Here is a 19,821-nt window from a genome sequence, read left to right on the forward strand (position 1 = left end):
TGGGATGTGGCGTCTCAACGTTTCGACCTTCCTGGAAATTCAATTGGCTAAAATTTGGTCAAGGGATGAATATTTTACATTATTGAGGCCCACGAAAATATCTCTGATGTCGTTCTCATCCCTTAAAATTGAAAATATTGGGGGGAGGGGGACAAGCCCCTGCTGAATTGACTCTTGAAATGCAAGTAATTAATATACAAGAATTTATTTAACTTTAATTATCCAGTGCATCCCAGCTAGTCCAATTTAAATGAGCCTTACCCTCGGTATGAAAAGAATAATAGATAAAAGGAGACGAGCTCTCGGCGGACTGACATCATCATTAGAAATTAATTCCCTCGGTTCACCAGCAGTTTTCAACAGTTCTTTTTTTTTTTCATTTTATCTGCATGTTTCACCACTCGTTCGCGGCGACGTTTTTTTTTCTCATCTCTTTTCTCTTCTTTTTATGGTCGCTCTTAGCATGGCTTTTCATCCAAAGATATCCCGACCAAGTGGGGAGCGTAAAGCAATTCGCTTGGACCGCCAAGCTCGACCCCTCGCCCATTTCCTCATTTTCTTTCGCTTTTCTATCGTTCCTTTTCCTATTTTTTTTTTCAGATACTTTTTCGCCACTCACCCTTCATCCTCTCACCTTTTGCCGGTCTTTCGCGCGAGTTCTTTTTGGCTGTTTATAGAGTTGTAGAAAGAATTGTCTAGGTTCGTTTTCTTCTTCGAAATCCTTTCCCCTCCGTCCACTTGGACCGAGAGATAAAATAGGTCGGTCTAAGTGACGTGAAGAATGGTATTTGGGGTATTTAGACCCCCCCTCCCCCTCCTCCTGTCCTCCAACCCCCTGCCGATCTGCCGGTGCCTTCACTCATCAATTCGCTTGTGAAAGAAAAAAAAATCCCAACGGAATTTTAAATCCCGAAAAAAGTAAGAAAATAAAATAACGAATCACTGGGCGGATAAAATGAAATAATGGAGACTGAAGTAAAGAGTGAAATGAGCGGATTCGCGGTGAGGGATAAAGCAAGTCGAAAAAAGAATAAATGCAGAGTCCGGAGGAAGCGAGCTCTGTTGAATTCCCGAAGAATCCTACAGTCCAATTATCTATCGGTTCTCGAGAGCCCCAGTCTATCCTCCCCTCGTCCTTCTACTCCTCCACCATTCGTCCCCCATTTCCTCACCCTGTCAGAGACCCTTCTTATTCTTTTTCTCTTAACCAGCATCTTCTCCATCACACTGACCTTTAAAATCAATACCTCGATATATATAGATTCACCTTTTACCATTTGCGTGGATTAATTATTCAGTAATCCTCTTTATTCGTCATTGAGAACAGAGAAGCGAATTTAAGTCTTAATTGAGTCTATAATTATTACTCTATCATTCATTGGCTAATGAATTTGTTATGATGGATCGTGGCGGATGTTGTGGCTAAAAAGGAGTGAATTAGAATTTCGTAGATCATTGATTATTAATTTTCCGGGGAAAGAGATCTAAGTTGTGTTAAAAAGGTGGCACGTGGAAAATCTCTGTGCGTTTAAATACTGATTTTACACATTACTTCACTACATTATGTACAATTTGTTATCTATTTAGAGTAGAACATTCGAAAATACGTTTACTCGAGGCAATTCTATTCAAAATCTTATAATGCTTCTATTAAAAAAACATTATATTTTACGAATTATCACATCCAGCTGAATTTTCAATTTGCATATTAAAAACCAGTACGAAATTACTCATCATTTTGAATTAATGGATCTTCATACAACCTTTCACTAATATTCCCAGCTTTCTTCAAGGTTCCATTAAACCTATGGATTTCTCACTTGAAAATCTCTGCAAATTCTTCGGAAACTGTAATAGTAATGACGCTTTCATGCTACCAGAAATCAATCTGATTTTTTTCCAATCCAGAAATTTAATTTATGCATCCCCCCCCCCCTATTCTTACAAATAACAAATTCAATTGAAAAATCCCCATCAAATATCAAAATAAAAACAAAATTAAATTCAAACTTTTGACGGACCATGTGTCCCATCAAATTCAATTTCATCAGCAATTTTCCCTTCCATATAGCTCTCCTCTACGTCCCATTCCATCCAGTTTAAAAACAACCAATATCCCAGTGCATCGTCGAGGCAGCCCATTCACGGTAAACTTCATCGCATTCAGTTACCAACCGATTTTGATGAATTTTCCTCTATAGGTTTAATAATTAACCATTCGCTCGGTCTGCCCACGTTGATGGTGGAGTAGGGGGCGGAGGGGGGGGGTGAGGGGGTATAGTTGACAGGACTGTGGCTAACCGTCGGACATGTGGATGGTGAAGAGAGAGAGAGAGAGGGGGGAGGATAGTGGGAGAGGGTGAGAGAGATTGGTTATAAAAGTAGATGGGTAGTTGGAGACTGAACGGAAGCAGGAGAAAATAGGGGGATGGGGTAGTTGAAAGTGAAACAGAGCGCGACAGAGGTGAGTATAGCGAGAAGCCGGTGAGATCGGAGGCATAAGGGAATGCACAATAGGGGTCGGATAGGTGGTGGGGAAGAGGGAGTGATGAAAGGTGGATAGGTATATATAGAGGGGTGGATGATGCTTGGGGTAGGTAGGGTAAGGCCGCAATGGCTCGTGTGGATGCTGCATCCTCGTCTTTGTTGAGCGCTACCTCTATTGCGATCAATATCCCACGTGATGCCACGCGTCATGTAGCGCGTTCTCCTTCTATCATGGTTTTACCTTGTCTTTGTAACTCCAATGCCTCTGTACACTTGCTGGGTATGTTATAATCTCCTTTTTTTACTTTCCAGTCGCAGCATTCTACTCGTCAAGTCGAAATTTCCATTTTTTTTGGGCAACGCAACAGGGAATTTTCACCTCTGGAGTTGGTGAAGCGTATGGTTGAGTGTGTGTGACCGATTGTTTATTAATGATTAACGAAATGAGTGGGAAATTGGGTTTATATTGCATGGTGTCGTTATTCATCGCAGATAAATTCGCAATACGCCGACAAATGGCTATTTTGCACGTCACGTGCAGATATCAGGTAATGGGACGAGTGGAAGAAGATTCTGTTCATCATTTTGGGATTTTTAGTCAGGGAATTTTTGGCGAGTCAATTTTGCGAATCATTTACGATGAAATGAGGGTATTTATCGACAGTCCAATTAACTAGATCTTGCCAGGAAAAATCGTCCAATTTTATGTTTATAATTTAAGAAAATTTCGTACAGTCATCGTCAGTGTTTACTAGAGACAAGTTAGATCTTAAATTGTCGATTACTTATCAATTAGCTTCCCTCTGTTAACGTATTTTTTCATGAGACCTCTCTTGAAACTCGATGAAGCCACAGTGAAATTGCAATTCAAAGTTAGGGAAGGAAGGAGAGGATAAAAAATTATTTATACATGCATCTACGGCTCTGTTTTTTCAATTGTGTGCTGAAGGAAAACGAGTAAAAGCATCATGAAAATTTATACACCTTCTGATGTTGAATGAATATTTAGCTGTCCCCCCGAGACTCATCGATATATCGATCTCTATTTTCTTTTGTCATTTGAGATTTTTTTTTTTACCTCGGGGTTTTCAACTACGCGCCTTTCATCTTCGCTTTTTTAATCAATTTCCCTATCACTTCGTGCGTTGTTACGATCCCTTTAATCATCTGGTTTTTTCATGAGCTCATTGTAACAACGAGTTGCATCATTGTTACATGAGCATTATCGGGGGAATATATCAAGTTTTGGAGTGGGTGGACTGCAGACTGGGGGAAAAATCTCATTAATTAATTATAACAACCACAGTAGGCTCAGCAGTGAGAAATTTCATTCAACTATTGAATAAAGGGGGTTCTCTCATTTTTTTTTCTCCCTCCAGACGAAGACGCTTGATTATTTCACACTCTCGGTGAGGGTAGAAAGAGCAGAAGAATAAAAATAGAACTCGTTATGCTCTCATGCGAATATATTTCATTGGATGATCGAGACTTATTTAGGAAACTCCAAAGCATATGTATTTCATTCAAGCGGATTAAAAAAATGATTCAGTTAAATCCATTCACTAAAGTTGAGCGAATTCTCCTATTATCTGGTCTATTAATGACTAATGAACTAGGGCAAAGAAAGATATCCCCCTCCTTGAGGGTGTGAAGCTATCAGATCCGATGAAAAGTTGAATTAAGTTAAGAATAGTTTTCAGAAAATTGTAAAAAACATATCATCAATTTCCATTAATTGCCACAAATACTTTTACTGGAAAATTCATTGCAAATTTATCCAATATTAGAAAGAAATGAATTGCAAAATTTACTGAAAGACTGCCCCGAATTTTCATTGAATTCCAAATTTAAGAATTTTTTGTCTGCGTTTTTTGATTCTTATTATGCTTCGTCTAACAGGTAATGCAAAATTTTGTCAAAAAATCATCAATTTTTAGAGATGACTCCCCGAAGAATTTCCGGAAAATTCATTTGATAACAAATTTCATCTCAGAAAGTTTGTCTCTCACATACGGTTCAGAGGGTAGTATCTCCCCAGTTGTCTCACCAGAGTTAAACAAAGAGGACAAGAAGAAAAAAAAATCGCGATGTTTTCATACAAATGGAATTTTAATATATTAACAACTAGTGAACTGGGGTAAAGAAAGGGATTCCTCCCCTTCTCGAAACTGTCGGAGTTTTCTATCGGGTCCCAGGTGTAATTGAATAGAGTGCTGGAGTGTTGCACAAATCCTAAAGGATGGAGAGAGGGCCGATACACGTGTACATCTTTTTGACATGTTGCAGAAGGGGGAGGAGATGAGGTGCCATACTGTTATTTTCTCTCGGATAAGCCGATATCGTTTCCTCCTTCTTCCTCTTTTCATGTTCTATCAACTCGTCGTCTGTATTCCATTCGTCTAGAATATGTCCACTGAAGCGTTGGGGAGGAGATTCTACTTGGTTTTAGCTATTGTCAAAGTTGCGAATCGACACTGCATTCACTGTTATTTCATGTGATGGGAGGTGGTGTTTTATGTGGGGTTGCAGGTGACTGGATTGTGACTCATATCAGTGATTGTGATATGATGGCAATTGTGGCGAATTGCGGGTGGAGTCTATTCGGTTTTAGCAGTTACTTTGATGGAAAGAGGAGGGGAAGAGAAGTGACTATGAGAGTCAGGGATTTGCATATTTATTATTTTATGAGGGAAAGACTGACTTTCAGAGATTGGGAATTTCATGAACTTTCAGTTCAATCTAAAATTTTATGATTTTGCGATTATTCGTTAAAACTCAATTGTTGCAGAGAAACAATTTTTAGATAAAAATTAGACCTCTGGAGGGCTAAACGCGGGGTCAAATGACAATCCAGGACTTTTTAGGTCACGTTTTTATCCCTCGTTTGGCCTCTTGGAGGTTTAATTTTTACCTAAAATTTATTTTCCTGTATCTGCAATATCTCTAGTCTTAATTATAAATATGATTGTAATGTAGTCACTGCTCGTTGAGCATTTGATAAAATTTTCATTTCACTTGCACTGGTCATCGCTCGAATGCCTTCAGCCAATTTTCATGCCATTTAGACAGTTTTTACTGTTTGAAAAATATCAGCAAAAATAGCGTGAAATTTAGATATATATGTATGTTGTTTAATAATATCCAGAGCTATTTTTTATAGCAAGATTGACTTTTTTTCCTGCTGCCATCCCATATAAATAATTCCTCATCATTTTCCAGAGAAGTGAAATGAAAAAACTAGTACATTCCCTTGATTCATATCTCTCATTTCCCACAAATTGTACAATTCATTCGTTCCCGGATTCTGTTGATTTATATTCCCCACTAAAACAAGACAAAATATCGCTATTTGGATTCAGCTAAAATTCGAGACTTGTTTATACTTTCCAATTCATTTTTTATCCCCCCGTCTCATCTTTTGTCTCTCTATAACGCGTTTGTTTCACTGGTCTGGACAAACTCACGCGAAAGAGCTGGACAACGAGAACCCAGGGCGCGGCCCAGGGTTCTCTTTCGTTGGATTAATAACGAGCCACTGCATAGCAAATACGAAACAGAAAAAAAAAAATTTCCGAGGAAGTGAAAAAAGGGGGTGAGTATGTGCAAACTGGGGAATACAGCGAGTGCATCGCGACGACATTTTCAGATGAAAAATGCCAGTTTTTTTTTTGTCCGAGTCACACTGAGCTCATAAAATTCAGATTTTCCGTACCATTAAATTAATGAATTGAAATGTTAATCAGAGTTAGAAGGGGGTATTATGCTTACTGGGTAGAAAAATCGCGGTGACAATTTAGTAAAACGTCTCTACAATTTTTAAAAATTTTCTTTCACCAGAGGGGTTAAATTATAAAGTGGAAATGTCTGAAATGGAGAATTCAGACACTGAATTGAAAGTGCTTTGAGTCTCGTGTATGTGATGAAAAATTTTACTCGTAAAATATTTCAGAGCATTAAATATATTATTATTACTGCTGATAAAAATAACATTTTCACTCCTCTCTGATTTCTCCTTAAATTAAAGTGCGCGCAATTATATAAAATTGGAAAGATTTTCAGGGAAATTTTTCAGTCGAAAGATAAACCATTAATTAAAACGATTTAAATTTCTTACAAAAATGAGGAAAATTTTTTCTCGTTCTAATTTCTGTTTTCTAAATTATGAAGTGGAAATGTCTGAGTTGCGTAGGGCCTAGGATGCGGACGTGAAAGAGCTTTGAGTTTCCGTGCAAAGCTGGAAGGAAAGAAAGTCGCGAAAAAAAAAAATGAGGGACACGGAAGAATGGAACGAGGGTGGGAGAGAAAAAAAAGGGGGTGTGCATGTCTGGCCATGTTCTTCCCGTTCCTCCTTGGAGTAGTTTTCAAGAGGCAGAAGGGGGTAGAGATTGTCGAAAAAAAGGGTGAAGAAGAAAGCCCACAGGGGAAGCGTGAATGATGCGAATGGCCTCGTCACGTCCTCTCGTTTCCGAGTGCGCCCGTTTGATTCGTCCTTCCTTGTCTTCCGTTATAAAATGGGATGGCTGACAACTAGTGCATTGTGTACGAGAAAAACATCAAACAAGGGGGGATGTCGATGCTGGGAGATTAGAGATGATATCAGTTTTTCCCTGTTGACATTGAATTTTATTTCTTGGGGAAAGATCATAAATGTTAAATTTATCTGAAAATACAGTAAACCTTTTCATTTATTTATGCAGTATCGGAGGGTGGGAACCACCACTTTTAACAAATCATTTGTATAAATGATTGATACTGAATGATTGCTTTTATTTTGAAAAAAAAAATCCATTAGTTATTTTGAAATTTTGATGAAATTGAGTTCAGACCTGAAAATGTTATTCGTCCCCGTTGTTTATTTCCATTCAGAATATTCAATGATTTTTTATGCAACCGAGAATAACAAATTAAATTCAACTAGGTAGACGTACACAGGGTGCAATAACTAAGCTGCATCTGAAACACAGACTGATGCGTTGTATTTGCCACGAACGTACGCTCATTTCGCAGTTTCGGTTCTGTTTGACTTGCCAGTGTTATGAAGCCCTCGTAGCATAACACGTCGATACTCCTATTTACTACACACCGAGGAGGGAATGGCAATATTCGCCGAGGTTTGCATATGCGAGGCTTTCCACTTGCTCTTCACCTATTCTCGATGCTCTGCTGTTTATTCGGCAACTGGCATTCTTAAGTCATTAGTTTCTGCGGATTAAAAACGAGAAGACGAAACATTAATTCGGAATTGCGAGTATTACGATAATTATATTGTTCTAGAATATAATCATGTTAATGATAACTTTGAGTGAACTCCTGCAATAATTATGAGCATTAAATAATTTATCAAAATTCTCCTCTCAAGAAAATCAGAGATGAAAAAAAAGTAAATAATTATTGACAGAGTTCACTCAGGGACATGTGGAAAATACTCATCTTCTAGAGTAATATGATTATCATAATTTAAACCTGATTCGGTCCCCCTGGCCAATGATTAGACTGGAGAAACACAATTTTCAAAAAATAAATATTTTTCTGAGGTAAATGGATATTTGGCAAAAATAATTTCTTTTTCTCTGTGTGATAAATTCTATTATGAAAATTCCAGTATCTCCCTTAGATTCTGAGTTATTGCTTCAAAACTAGACTCAGAGATAAGTCAACTCATCTCGTTTTACCGCTTCGCTACTGAACTTGAAGAGATAAACGTCTTAATTGAGGAGAGAAAAACGTGATTTCAGACATTGGTTTATTTTCGGGTGATTGTCATGTTGAATGCTGATGTTGAATGAGCTAAATGGAGATGATAATAATAATATCATTCAATTTTACATGCAAATCTGCTTGAGTGGAATATTGAGTCGGAGTTAACCTGAGTAGCGGATGCAGGCATGAATATATACGGAGAGAAGTCGAGGGTTAATGGTCGTGCTCTGTTACATTAGAGGGTGTTGGAGTGGGAGGATTTATAAACAGGATAATCGGTGGTATCGAAGGAGACGTCTTTAGCATATCGATGAGGCACTCTCGCTCTTCGCCATTCTACTTTACTCTTTTATTTGTTCCACTGCACTTTCTCATCCCTCTTAAACTAGTCGGAGGAGCGATTGATGTTGTTTGATCTTCTTTTTTTTTCTCCAGCGCTCGACATTCATCTTCAAAATAGCATAATTAAATAATTAAATTGCCTCTTCTCTTTTCTCAAGTCGATGAAAAAGTCATCTTCCAATGGTCCATGAATTTTCATTCTCTTCTACTGTAAATAAGAGTTGATTGAAATTATTTAACGACAAATGCCCCTTTATTTCTTTTATTTGATTTCCTCCTACTTTCTCCTGACTGCTGAACAACTGGAAGAAGCAATTGATACTGCTCGGTCTTCTTTCTTCTCAAGGGAAAATTCATCGAAGAAATTGCATACCTAGAGATTTGATTTTCAATAATTTAAATAAATTTTAAATTTCTCCTCGTGATGAAATTCTCTGTTCTCTTCTGTGGAGTCGCAGAAAAAAATTCACGTCTCATTGTCCATAAATTTTAATTACCCCACTCCATAAATACACTTTCGTTTTAAATTTTTTAACGACAAATCCCCTCCATTTTTTTTCCCGTCATGACAGAGGAAAAAGTTCAAAGCCGGTTAAAATGAGTCTCTCGTCCTGAATAAATTGTATAACGCACGGCGTGCGGTACTGTGCGAATATACATGTTTCTCATTTTCTCTTTCATATTTCGGGAGGAAGGGGTGGGGTGGAGTTTTTCTCTCATTTCGATCTGGCGGTTTTTTTTTTTTTTTCACCACTCTATGGCCGAGCGCACGGCGATGGATACCCATGAAAATTAAGGATATTTAATTAAAATTAATGAATCGCTGACGTCAGTTTCAACCAGTTGAAGAGAGAGGGAGAGGTCTCAGGCTCACGATAATTGGAGTGGTCTCTCCGCTATATGGGGAGGGCCAACTAACGGTATTTCACTCTATCCTCTCGATTTGGTGAAGGGAAAAAAAAATTATTCATCGCTTTAAATCCAATTTCACGAAACTATTTGCCGTTTTTTCATTGTGAATTATTTTATGCTCTGACTGAATTTTAAGTTTTCATTCTTCTAGATATTATGCTAAATTTATGACCCCATTCTTATGTGCCCTGATTACAAAAATTTTTTCACAATTCTCGCTGGGAGAATTGTTGTGAATAATGAGGCTCTACAACTCGAGGAAGTCATGAGGGTGACGAAGCCTTACATGGGTTTTATGAAGTGTCGAGAATCGGCTCTACTCTCTCATTTTTTTTATTCAACATCCAAGGGCCCCCAAAAGTCCCTCCATTGCTGGTGAAAAAAAAAAGGAGTGACTGGGTGATGTAGTGGAGGAGAGCAAATGAAAAAAAAATACTGAGCGTTCGACGGAGGGGTTGATGCGAGGGTATAGCTCTCGCAATACACAGAGAGGAGTTGAAACCATAGAAGAGTCCCGTCTGGCTTAAAGGGTCGCGCTCCATCCAACGGCTTAACCTGTCGCGTCGACAAAAAAAAAATTCATGATTGTGAGAAAAAATATTGAACAGTGTTGGGGTGATGATAAACCAGATAGGAATTATTTCGTCTAATTGATCTCGACTTTTTCTTAAAATTCATCACGACGCTGGGGAAATAGTCCAGGAATTACGGCAAATTAATTGTCAACTCATTTTGTTGAACTAAAAAATCCACTTGAGGGAAAATAATTTTCCAGTCCAATTGTCACTTTCAAAATTACGTAAAAAAACGATCCCGTAAGATCGTGAATTTGAATAAATTTATGACGATTTAGATTTACGCCAAAATTACGATAATGTCAACTGACATTTATATTTATCCTTCCTCTTTGATAATATAACAAATGAGTGTATACTCACATAACGCTGTTAAACATTTAAAAAAATAGTTAAATGAATGAGAGATCGATGAAAACAGTAGTTTATTTAAAATTTACATGTGAGAATATTTCGGGAATCGTGAAATCCTGCAAGAGAGACGTTAAAAAATGTTGAAAAATATTTTATACCTCTTTAAAAGACATGGATGCAGTTCTGCAATGCCTCGTTTGTGTTCCCTTCTTCCTAACCACCCCTTTTCTCTTCATCCCCCTCCCACCTCCTCCACCACCCTCTTTCAGTTTTGGCGGAGTGAGAGAAACGAGAGAGAGTGCAGACATTCCACCCTTCCCGTCTAGGGCATGATCAATATTACGCCCCCGTGGAACGGCATCCAAACGCCGAGAGAGACCCTGAGACGGACTTCTTCCTGGCCAGACTCTTGCCTTCCCCAAGTTTTCTCGAGGCTTCTCTCACTCCTCTCCCACTGTCACTTCATTTCTCTCTTCCTCCTGGACTTGTCCCCTTCCCACCCCTCAACCTCCATCCCTGATATTCCAACCATCCACTTTTACCCCATCCCTCGGCCGTTTAGTTTGCCTCCACTCTTTCCATTTCTCGCATCTCCGACTCAAATGGCAAAACTTCTCTGCCAGGGAAATACTTAGTGGCAGCTTAGGTTGGGCAATATGGACCTTCCCTCCCTGTTAACATCTTGTAAATTCCATTTACACGGAGAGAAATATTCAATAACAATCACGTATTTTTTAAATTTAATTGGACTGTTCCGCCGAAAAATTGATCATAAAAAAATTCAGGACTTGATATCGTAGAATTAATGAGAACAATGTGAAATTACTCTGATTGTATGTTTCTGTCAACTTTGTTATTCTGCTTGACAATAGGCCATAAATGATTAGCCCCTCGACGATGAATCCCATCACTATTTGTATCAATTAAAAAAAAACGCTCAGTTTTCACCCTATTTGCCTGGAGGGATATTGGCAGACGAGACAGGTCCATTTTCCTCAACCCCAGCCTCGGAGGGAAAGAGTATATAGACATTAGAAAACGAGGGGAATGATTACCGGAAGTGTTTCGTTCAGCCTGCCGGCGTTAAAGTATAATGTCGCATAATGGACGGGCAATTGGCCCATCTCGTGTCCGCCCAGAAATTACTGAGCACCACCTCTCAACTATAAATTGACTGTCGATGAGGGATAAAGATATGTACTTATCCCAGGGTTTCATACCCTCCATCAATAACATTCATCGGGGGCTTCCCCCTGCGATCAAATCAAAGCCATTTCTCTTATGACGAGGACTTTCGCACGTAGAAAAAGATGTTTTCATTTTTCAAAGGGCAGAATTGAAATTCCAAGACTCAGACCCTTCACGTACTTTTAAAATAAAAATTTTTTATTTACAGTTAAAAAATTCAGTAGACAGTATCAGATGGGGGTCAATGATGCTCTAAAGATCAGCAAACATTGTGATAATTTAGTTCAATAATTTTATCAAGTTTCAAGTGCTTTCTACAGGATTTTAATTATTATAATTGCAAGTGTATGTACATTACAAGAAATACAGGAAAAATGACATGAGAACCCCTGTAGTTGCCACTTGTCCCGCACGAGGACATTTGTATTTGTACAAGTAGTAATATCGAGCTCCAGTCGGGCAGTCCCTTCCACTGAGCATTACAAGCTGATAGTCTGCCGACAAATCGAACCTCGGGTGATATCATCCCCCTCCACATTCCCATTTTACGTATAAATTCTCTCTTTATGGTATTGACTGTACCGCGTGGGCTGACTGTACGTCTGCCTCTCCAATCTGCAGTCTATTGCGACACTACAGTATCTTCTCCACCCTCTGGGTCTCTCTTTCATCCCTCTTACCGGACTGGTTATCCTCCTCACTCAGCTGCATGTGCAGACCATCCTCTTTGGGGTTTCTGTCTCTGCCTCATCGGCCTTATCTCTAGACTATTTTACCCCCTTCCCCGTGGTATTTTTCACTGAGTTTTTCATGGCTCTCGCGCTGACGTTTGTCAAAAAATGTTCCTCAGGGGCAGACGTCGCTCATCAAAGTGGAGAACAGTCAAGTCAAAGTCGAGCTGTATGAACTCGTTTCTCCTTTGTCAAGCCTTTATGTCTTTAGAAGTGAAAGAACAATTCATCTCGTTAGTGAATCATTATGTAATACGTTGTTAGATAAAAGTGAAATTCCATTGACATTGAGAATAAAAATGAATGTCTATTCAATTTAAGGGTATGCAAGTACCTTTTATTGTTTCATGCATATGGGGATGATAATTTTATTTAAAAATCTAGTACCTGTTCTGTCAAAAAGCGCAATTGTCTGCTTCACGTGTATGCAAACGTCAATTTCTTGATTTAGATTTCGGTTTTTCATTAATTTTCCTTGATTGGGCCTTGAATATTTCCAATATTGATAATTAGAGTAACAAATTTAATCAGTTCAATTGTGGTATGTAAATTTCGATATACTCACATTCTTGAATCCTCCTCCGAGTAAATTCCGGTGATAGAGATGATCTTGTCTGGGTACATATCGAGCCCCGAATATATGTATATAATACTGAGGAAATCGTGGCACGGAAATTATTGGATCACTCTAGTGAGATGGATTCGGTTAGCCATCGGTTGCTCGTGGAAATGGTTCGTGCCACACGAACCTCATGCAATAAAGATTTATTTAGTGGAGGAATAGCACTTGGGAAATCCAAAAAGATATCGCTCTCCATAAACATTTGATATTAAATGTAAAGAGATTTTAAATCTCGTGAGACTGCCGTAATTTAATGTTCATTTCTCAATCAATTTCCCTCTCCTTCTGACAAATACACGAGATCATTACCGGCAGTGGAGGGAGTTTTTCTCTGAGAAAATGAAAATCTCACGTTTTCATGTAGAAGCGAAGATTAATTTTGTCGAAAAAATCGCGTAACTGTTGATCCAATCATTTTCACTCACTAGTAAATCCTGTCAGGATATTATTCCCCCCTGAAAATTGGGCAAAAGTTCATTAAAGCAGGAACATCTGGAACAGCCAGTTGTGGTTTTTGGTACGGTGAAAAGCTCCACTGGCTAGTGGTTCAGCCGTGAAATGGAGATAAATGATCGAACTGAAAAAGCACCAGGACGATTCGTTTTGGGTTGAGGTAGCCAGTATCACGTTGCAACGACAAATGAGGACAAACGATCTCGGGTTATATTTCTCTCTCTCTATCCAATTGTACATTAAATCGATTGATCCCTCAATGGGTCATTTGCAATTAAAAGTTTCGAGTTGAAGTCCTACGAGAGCCCGTGGTTAAGTGAGCCTCGGTATGTATAAAGAAAATAGAGAAACACTAATGAGACTGGTGAAATATGATGCACGACAGGGACTTGGATGACTTGCTGAGATTGCTACTCTTCCACGTAGCACTCCCTATTGTACAGAATGTTTTTCCAGCATTTCTGCAGAGCCTCTTACCTTAATCCTAATTTTTTCCCTAATTTATTCAACAGCCACCGAAAAACCCAGTACAATTTCCCCCCCCATTTTCATTCCCACTCTGAACATTTAACTCCGGCACTATTTACTCCCTCGTCATCACTCTTGCCGTCAAGATAACTAAATTAAAAAATAAATAAGACTAACTCACAGATATCAAAAGATTCTGGATAAAAACGAATTAAAGTCACTTCATTAAAAAATCAGTGGGAGTTACCATCCTCTCGCTAGTACTTTGAATTACATAACTCTGTTACGAGTAATTTCGCCCAACTTTTATTCTCTTATGCCTCAAACGAAGGACTATCATCAGCGTTAATTCCCTTCAGAACACACTTATATAATACATGCACATGAGTACATGAGCTTGTCATCGTGGGCTTCAAGAATCACTTTGTCATTCACTATTAGATAAATCCCTGGTAATTCCTGTCTATGAATCTCCCTATCAGCTGAACCAACAGCTCGAATCGGATTTTCATCTTATTAGAATCTTGAGATCAAAATGACTCCAACGTGACAGCTGGTATCATCAGCACAAGTGCAGGAACAATGACAACAATGCAGATGTACCCCACATGTCCATCACCCATTCACCACACGTCCAACCCATAAAGTCCATTAAAAACTCGCAAGATGAAACATAACTCCCTATCAATGTTCTCAAAGCTACTCTCATAATTCTAATACCTTGTTATCAAGCGTGGTATAGGTTGTTGGAGAAGTGTCAGAGCAGCAGGCACTCTGGCGACCTTAATTGCCGTAGACTCACTTCTAATTAGTTTACATTACACTCTCAGTGTCCTCTCTGGGTCCCAGCTTGCCCGGTGATTCTCTCGTCAGTCCCCTTCCCCACCCTTTTCCATCATGTTACTATGCCACTCTTCATCGTCGTTTCGTTGCAGAGTTTGAGCTCACACACCTACTCCATAGGCCCTTCAGACCGATATTGCTCAGGGTTGGAGGCTCTTTACGTCGTACCCCTGCCACTCGTAGTCATCCTATATATCACACTTCTCCGGTGTACCCACTTTGTGCCCCTATGTGCCTTCAGGATCACGTGTATATACAGTCAGCCTGCCAATATTCAACCTCTCTCTCATTGACGTCTTTAGAAATTCAATTGCGTGTGGCCCCCATAACCCTCTCCAGTCTGCACTGATATGTGCCTTTCAAGGGGTTCAGACAACTACTTTGTGAGATGCACATTGGATATTTCATCTTCCTGAGGATATTAAGATACATCACGGATAATTATCCGGTGATTTTTTCAATGGGGGGCGATTAGAATGGGGGTAATTAGAAGAAATTCACACATCTTCTTGTTTGGAGAGAGTATGGGTACCTGAAAAATTGATTGAATTAACCAGGATTTTATTTTGGAAAAATATTTATTACGTGAAACCAATTTATCGTGCACCATAAAGTGATGAAATTTTAGTGAAATCAATAGCAACCTTTCATGTCAACAAATTCCAAAAATGAATTTAGTCTCTCTCTGCATTTTTGTAATAAAAGGTTATAAAAGAGGGTCACAAACGAAATTTGCATATAATTAAAATTCCTACAATCTGAAAATTTTCACCAAATAACCGTTGCATCCATGAATTTAAATTGCACACTATGATAATTAATGTTCGTACAGCCCTTGTTTATCCAGCATTTTCCAAGAGTCTTTTATCATCCTCCAACATCATCTCTGTCCACCGGGAAATTATGTGGAAATTCATCTCACGGCTGTGCCTCCCCCTCTCCCCGGAGGACTCACACCGGGCGGCTGTATCCTTCACCAAATGGTTAAGTCGTGATAAAATTACAGAATGTAGTTTGCAAAAACAACAAACTTGAAGCCTTAAAATGGAGTTTGGCAAGAATCGACATGCAGGTTGAATTCGGTATGCCCTCGACGACTGGGGAGTTACGTGATGCCCCCACTGATCACCTGTTGCCAAGGGCTCTTCTGCCCTTTTCCTCACCGCTGTGTTTTTGGGATTTGTCTCACGGAGTTTCGATATCGGTGGTTAACCACTCGCTGCCTGCGCTTGCTAGATCTATCAAAATGGGTTGGATTATGGTAGATAGGGCAGAGAATAAATTTGATCTGTCGTAATAGTGGAATATTTTAGGGGTAGAGTAGTAGAATTCTGTACCTGTTGGATGCTTTCACTCATCTCCACCTCCCTCTCTTCATTAAAATTTTTTTCTCTCCCACTTTTTCTCAAACGAACCCAAGTATTTGAAAAAAACGTAGTTTAGACATGTTAAAAAAATTGTGACATGCCAACATTGACATCTACATCTCAAGTATCTCCCATTGAAGCTCCCACATGTCCCAAATTGACTTAGAGGTGTCCACATGTCCCCGAAGACATTCGAAATTGGGATATCTCTCTACTTAACTTGGAAGACCAACGAAAAATGGTTGAATTCGTAGTGGAAGATTCAGGACATAAATCTCATCCGTCGTAGAGGGTTGATATTCCATGGATGGAATACCAGAATTTTATACCTGTTGGACGCTTTTATTCAGCTCAATTTTTCCATCCGTGCGTGATAGTTCTCCTCCTTTTTCCGAGATTTCCGCCGATGTTGGATCCTCGTATAATCCATGGACTTGTTTTTTTCTCTTCTAAAAATAAGAAAATCCAACTCGAAAAAATCAAAACCGGTCTGCACACTGGGAAAAAAAATTAACTGTACTGAAAAGATGAATGCTCACCTGTACATATTTTTTCTCAGTGCATAAAAATATTAAAAAAAAAGGACATCTCTCCACGTACTCCGTGCACATATCAAAAAGGGTTGGGCGCGTGGTTGAAGGCTCAGGATATAAATCTCATCCGTCGTAGAGGGTTGATATTCCAAGGATGGAATACTAGAATTTTGTACCTGTTGGATGCTTTTATTCAACTCAATTTCTCCAACCGTGCGTGATAGTTCTCCTCGGTTTGCCAGGTTCTCCCCAATGTTAGACCCTTGCACAACACGTGTACTTGATAAGGTCGACCCTGGGGTGCGATAAATACATTACATAATTTTTTCTTCTCAGAATCCGGACCTTCAATTTTTGAAAATGGAAAGTCGTTTGCATTGTCAAAAAAATTGAATGCTCACCTCGAAATTTTATTTACTTAACAACAAATAAACATCTAGATGTATCAAAATTTGTCTGCATGCCCAGGAAAGAATTCTAAGTCTAGACGTTTCTCTACATCCACTTGGGAGATTTACCAAAAAATCATTGGCTTCGTGGTAGATACTTCAGGATATAAATCTCATTCATCGTAAGAGGTGGACATTTCAAGGACGAAATACTAGAATATTGTACCTGTTGGACGCTTTTATTCAAATTCAATTTCTCCATCCGTGCGTGACAGTTCTCCTCGATTTGGGTTCAGTTTTTTTTTCAGACTATCAAAATTTCCCACTAAAAATTCACATTCACGTGAGCAATGAATAAAAATGCTGACATCTCATTGCCAAAGAAAAAGAAAATTCTATTGCCCTTGAAGAGCCTAATGGACGATAATGAAATGACTTCTTCACTCTCACTTAACGGCCAATAAAATAAATACCCCAACATTTACAATACCTCAAGCTTCGACATATCGCGAGTTGTGTCTAGTTGCGCACTGAATGATGCGCAAAGTCACAGTCCATCGTTATGGCGCGTTCAGTGTCGCGTCAGCCCCCGGCCCTGCTGCACCACGTTAACCAATCCAGAATCCAGATTAACCTTGTACCTATCTCGTCACATACCGACTGACTACAATTAACCAACAAACACCACCCGAGCCTACCCCACAGTATAATCAACACAACAAAACACCATTAATTGGAAACAAAACACTCACAGAAACGAACAAAGAAGAGGAGAACACAACAGTCGTTGAGACGATAAACACGAGCTGTTCCCTTTCCTCACGATACATCAACGTGTGATCAGCACATCGGGAATCCCTAAAAAGCGGAGAGAGTCTACCGGTGCCAGTACCAAGTGCCGTACAAGGACCAGAAGCATTGGATAACCTCGTCACTGGCAAGTCAACCATTTTATTTATCCATATTATTCCCATATTTACCAGCAAGTACCTGTAGGACATCTCACGCATTAACGTAACACTAGAATAAACGCTGGGGGCACACGTGTGCGGAAGGCGACGATCGATTGTCCACTACAGTTATTTGTTTTCTTCAGGTGTTGGTGATTGAATATAAGGTAGAATGAGAAATAGGGAAAATGGATAACAAATTGGAGATAGGTATGATAGAGAGGGAATTTTTAGTAGATTAGTTAATGTTTAATACGTTCATTCGAGGAAAATTTCTATTGTGACGTTGAAAAATCCAGCGATTACTCAATAATTCAGGAATCCCGAGAGGCAAAATGTCCAGGGGTCCACTTTGCCGGAGGATGGAAGACAAATACTCGACTTGCTGGAAGTTGGTAGTTTGAACGAAGCTCTTTGAAGGGGCTAAACTAGCGTCCCTGGAAACTCTCCACGGTCATACGTATTTAGGGAGGAACAATCTCTACCTCTTGTGAATATTCCAAGTTTTATGCAGGGCTTCATTTTCACCATTTCCGTAATTTCGGAGGGTTTTAATCTATTTTCTTATGGCCAGGGAGTAACAGAACTTGTGAAGGGGTATCAAATCATCGAAAAGTCACACAGAGCGAGGGAAAAAGTAGTTGAAAAGTAAACATAAGAAAAAAGGGGGACAAATGTTTGAGGAAATTTTTTTTTCTCCCGAGAAAATGAGGTTTTTAAAGTTCGAGTCAAGGGGCTCTTTTTATCGTATGATTTTTTTTTATTCATAAATTATTTTGGTTATCGTTTGAGACCAGTGTAGATAGGTTTTGAGTTGTTTTGTTGGGTAGCAGGGTCGTGGATGCCGTTCTGGTATCTATTATTATTTGGAGACAGAGGCACTGAGGCAAGTGCAACGCGGAGTGGCATTTTCGCACAGGTCCGGGGAGGATGTTAATAACTTTGCCGGTGATTAAAATAGAATTCACGCGCCAAGAAACTCGGTGCAAAGCGTTTATGAACTCCTGTAGACCCTGTCTCCTCGATGAGAAAAGGAAAGAGAATACAGCGGAAAATCGGGCCGTGCGCCATAGCGATATTATACAATGGCCATTCAGCATCAACACCGTGTCCATAATTAATGAAATACCTGTGTTTCCCTTTTCTCTATTACATCGATTCAAAAATTATTGAACATCCGACCGACTCGTCAGTTGTTGCCCTACGTTGATAGATTGACTCCAAATATTAAAACTCGAGGGCTCAATATGCCATTATTCATGAAAACATCAGAGTAAACACAATTCAAGGAGTTGAACAATTTTTGTTTTTCAGCTCGTTTCGATCCCCGAATAATAAAGCAGCTATCACAACCCCCATTGGTATTTTACGTCGAAGCATAACGCGTCGAGTTTTTCAATATATTTATCATTCGAAAAAAACATTCGAACCGAGGACGATTGTAAAAATTTATATTTTCGGGTTCTATAAAAACATTCGCGAAATAAAATTTTTTAAAAATCAATTAAACTCGACCCCGAGTGTACGAGTTTCATATCATGTCAGGTGAATGACGTTCATCGGTCTAAAAATAACAATACACGTCGACAAAAAAAAAAAAATTGATAAAAAAATTAAAGCTCTGACAATTGGGTCGTAGTGTTCCGAAATATGTTATAAATGATGATCGAACAAGGGGCGAGTTGAACCCAGTTTTTGAGTTATAGTTTTGCGATTGAGAAATGGAAAATTGTAATGAATGACATCTACATTTTAAAACACAATTGGCCTTATACGTATGTGTGTGCCGACGGACACGAAAATCGAGGGAGATGGGTGGATTGGTCGGTACATTGGCCACCCTGTTCCATACATAGGACGATGTACATATGTATAATAGCATCGACGTTTTCACACACATGTTCTGG

At 39.1% G+C, this 19,821-nt stretch overlaps 1 protein-coding gene and 2 long non-coding RNA genes across 6 annotated transcripts in view; 1 reads left to right on the plus strand and 2 right to left on the minus strand.

Annotated features, from left to right (window-relative positions):
• Mub (mushroom-body expressed) overlaps window positions 1–19,821 on the plus strand; it is a 106,698-nt gene that overhangs the window by 12,828 nt on the left and 74,049 nt on the right. For 2 of the 4 annotated variants that reach the window (XM_064121719.1, XM_064121710.1), the window contains one exon: window positions 17,719–17,901. The exons of 1 other annotated variant lie outside the window; for it this stretch is intronic. The gene's annotated coding sequence lies outside the window, so the exon portion shown is untranslated. Of the gene's footprint in view, window positions 1–17,537; window positions 17,902–19,821 lie in introns of those variants that run through there. One more of the 4 variants, XM_064121702.1, reaches the window with a different exon arrangement.
• LOC135160003 (uncharacterized) lies at window positions 11,863–15,152 on the minus strand. The gene is made up of 4 exons (XR_010298486.1): window positions 14,553–15,152; window positions 12,855–13,366; window positions 12,677–12,774; window positions 11,863–12,494 (listed from the first exon to the last, which is right to left on the minus strand). It is a non-coding gene; the product is annotated as an uncharacterized LOC135160003 (long non-coding RNA).
• On the minus strand, window positions 15,284–17,442 carry LOC135162905 (uncharacterized). The gene is made up of 3 exons (XR_010299037.1): window positions 17,191–17,442; window positions 16,582–16,870; window positions 15,284–16,491 (listed from the first exon to the last, which is right to left on the minus strand). It is a non-coding gene; the product is annotated as an uncharacterized LOC135162905 (long non-coding RNA).

Source organism: Diachasmimorpha longicaudata, chromosome 1 (assembly GCF_034640455.1).
Source record: "Diachasmimorpha longicaudata isolate KC_UGA_2023 chromosome 1, iyDiaLong2, whole genome shotgun sequence".
NCBI classification, from domain to species: domain Eukaryota; kingdom Metazoa; phylum Arthropoda; class Insecta; order Hymenoptera; family Braconidae; genus Diachasmimorpha; species Diachasmimorpha longicaudata.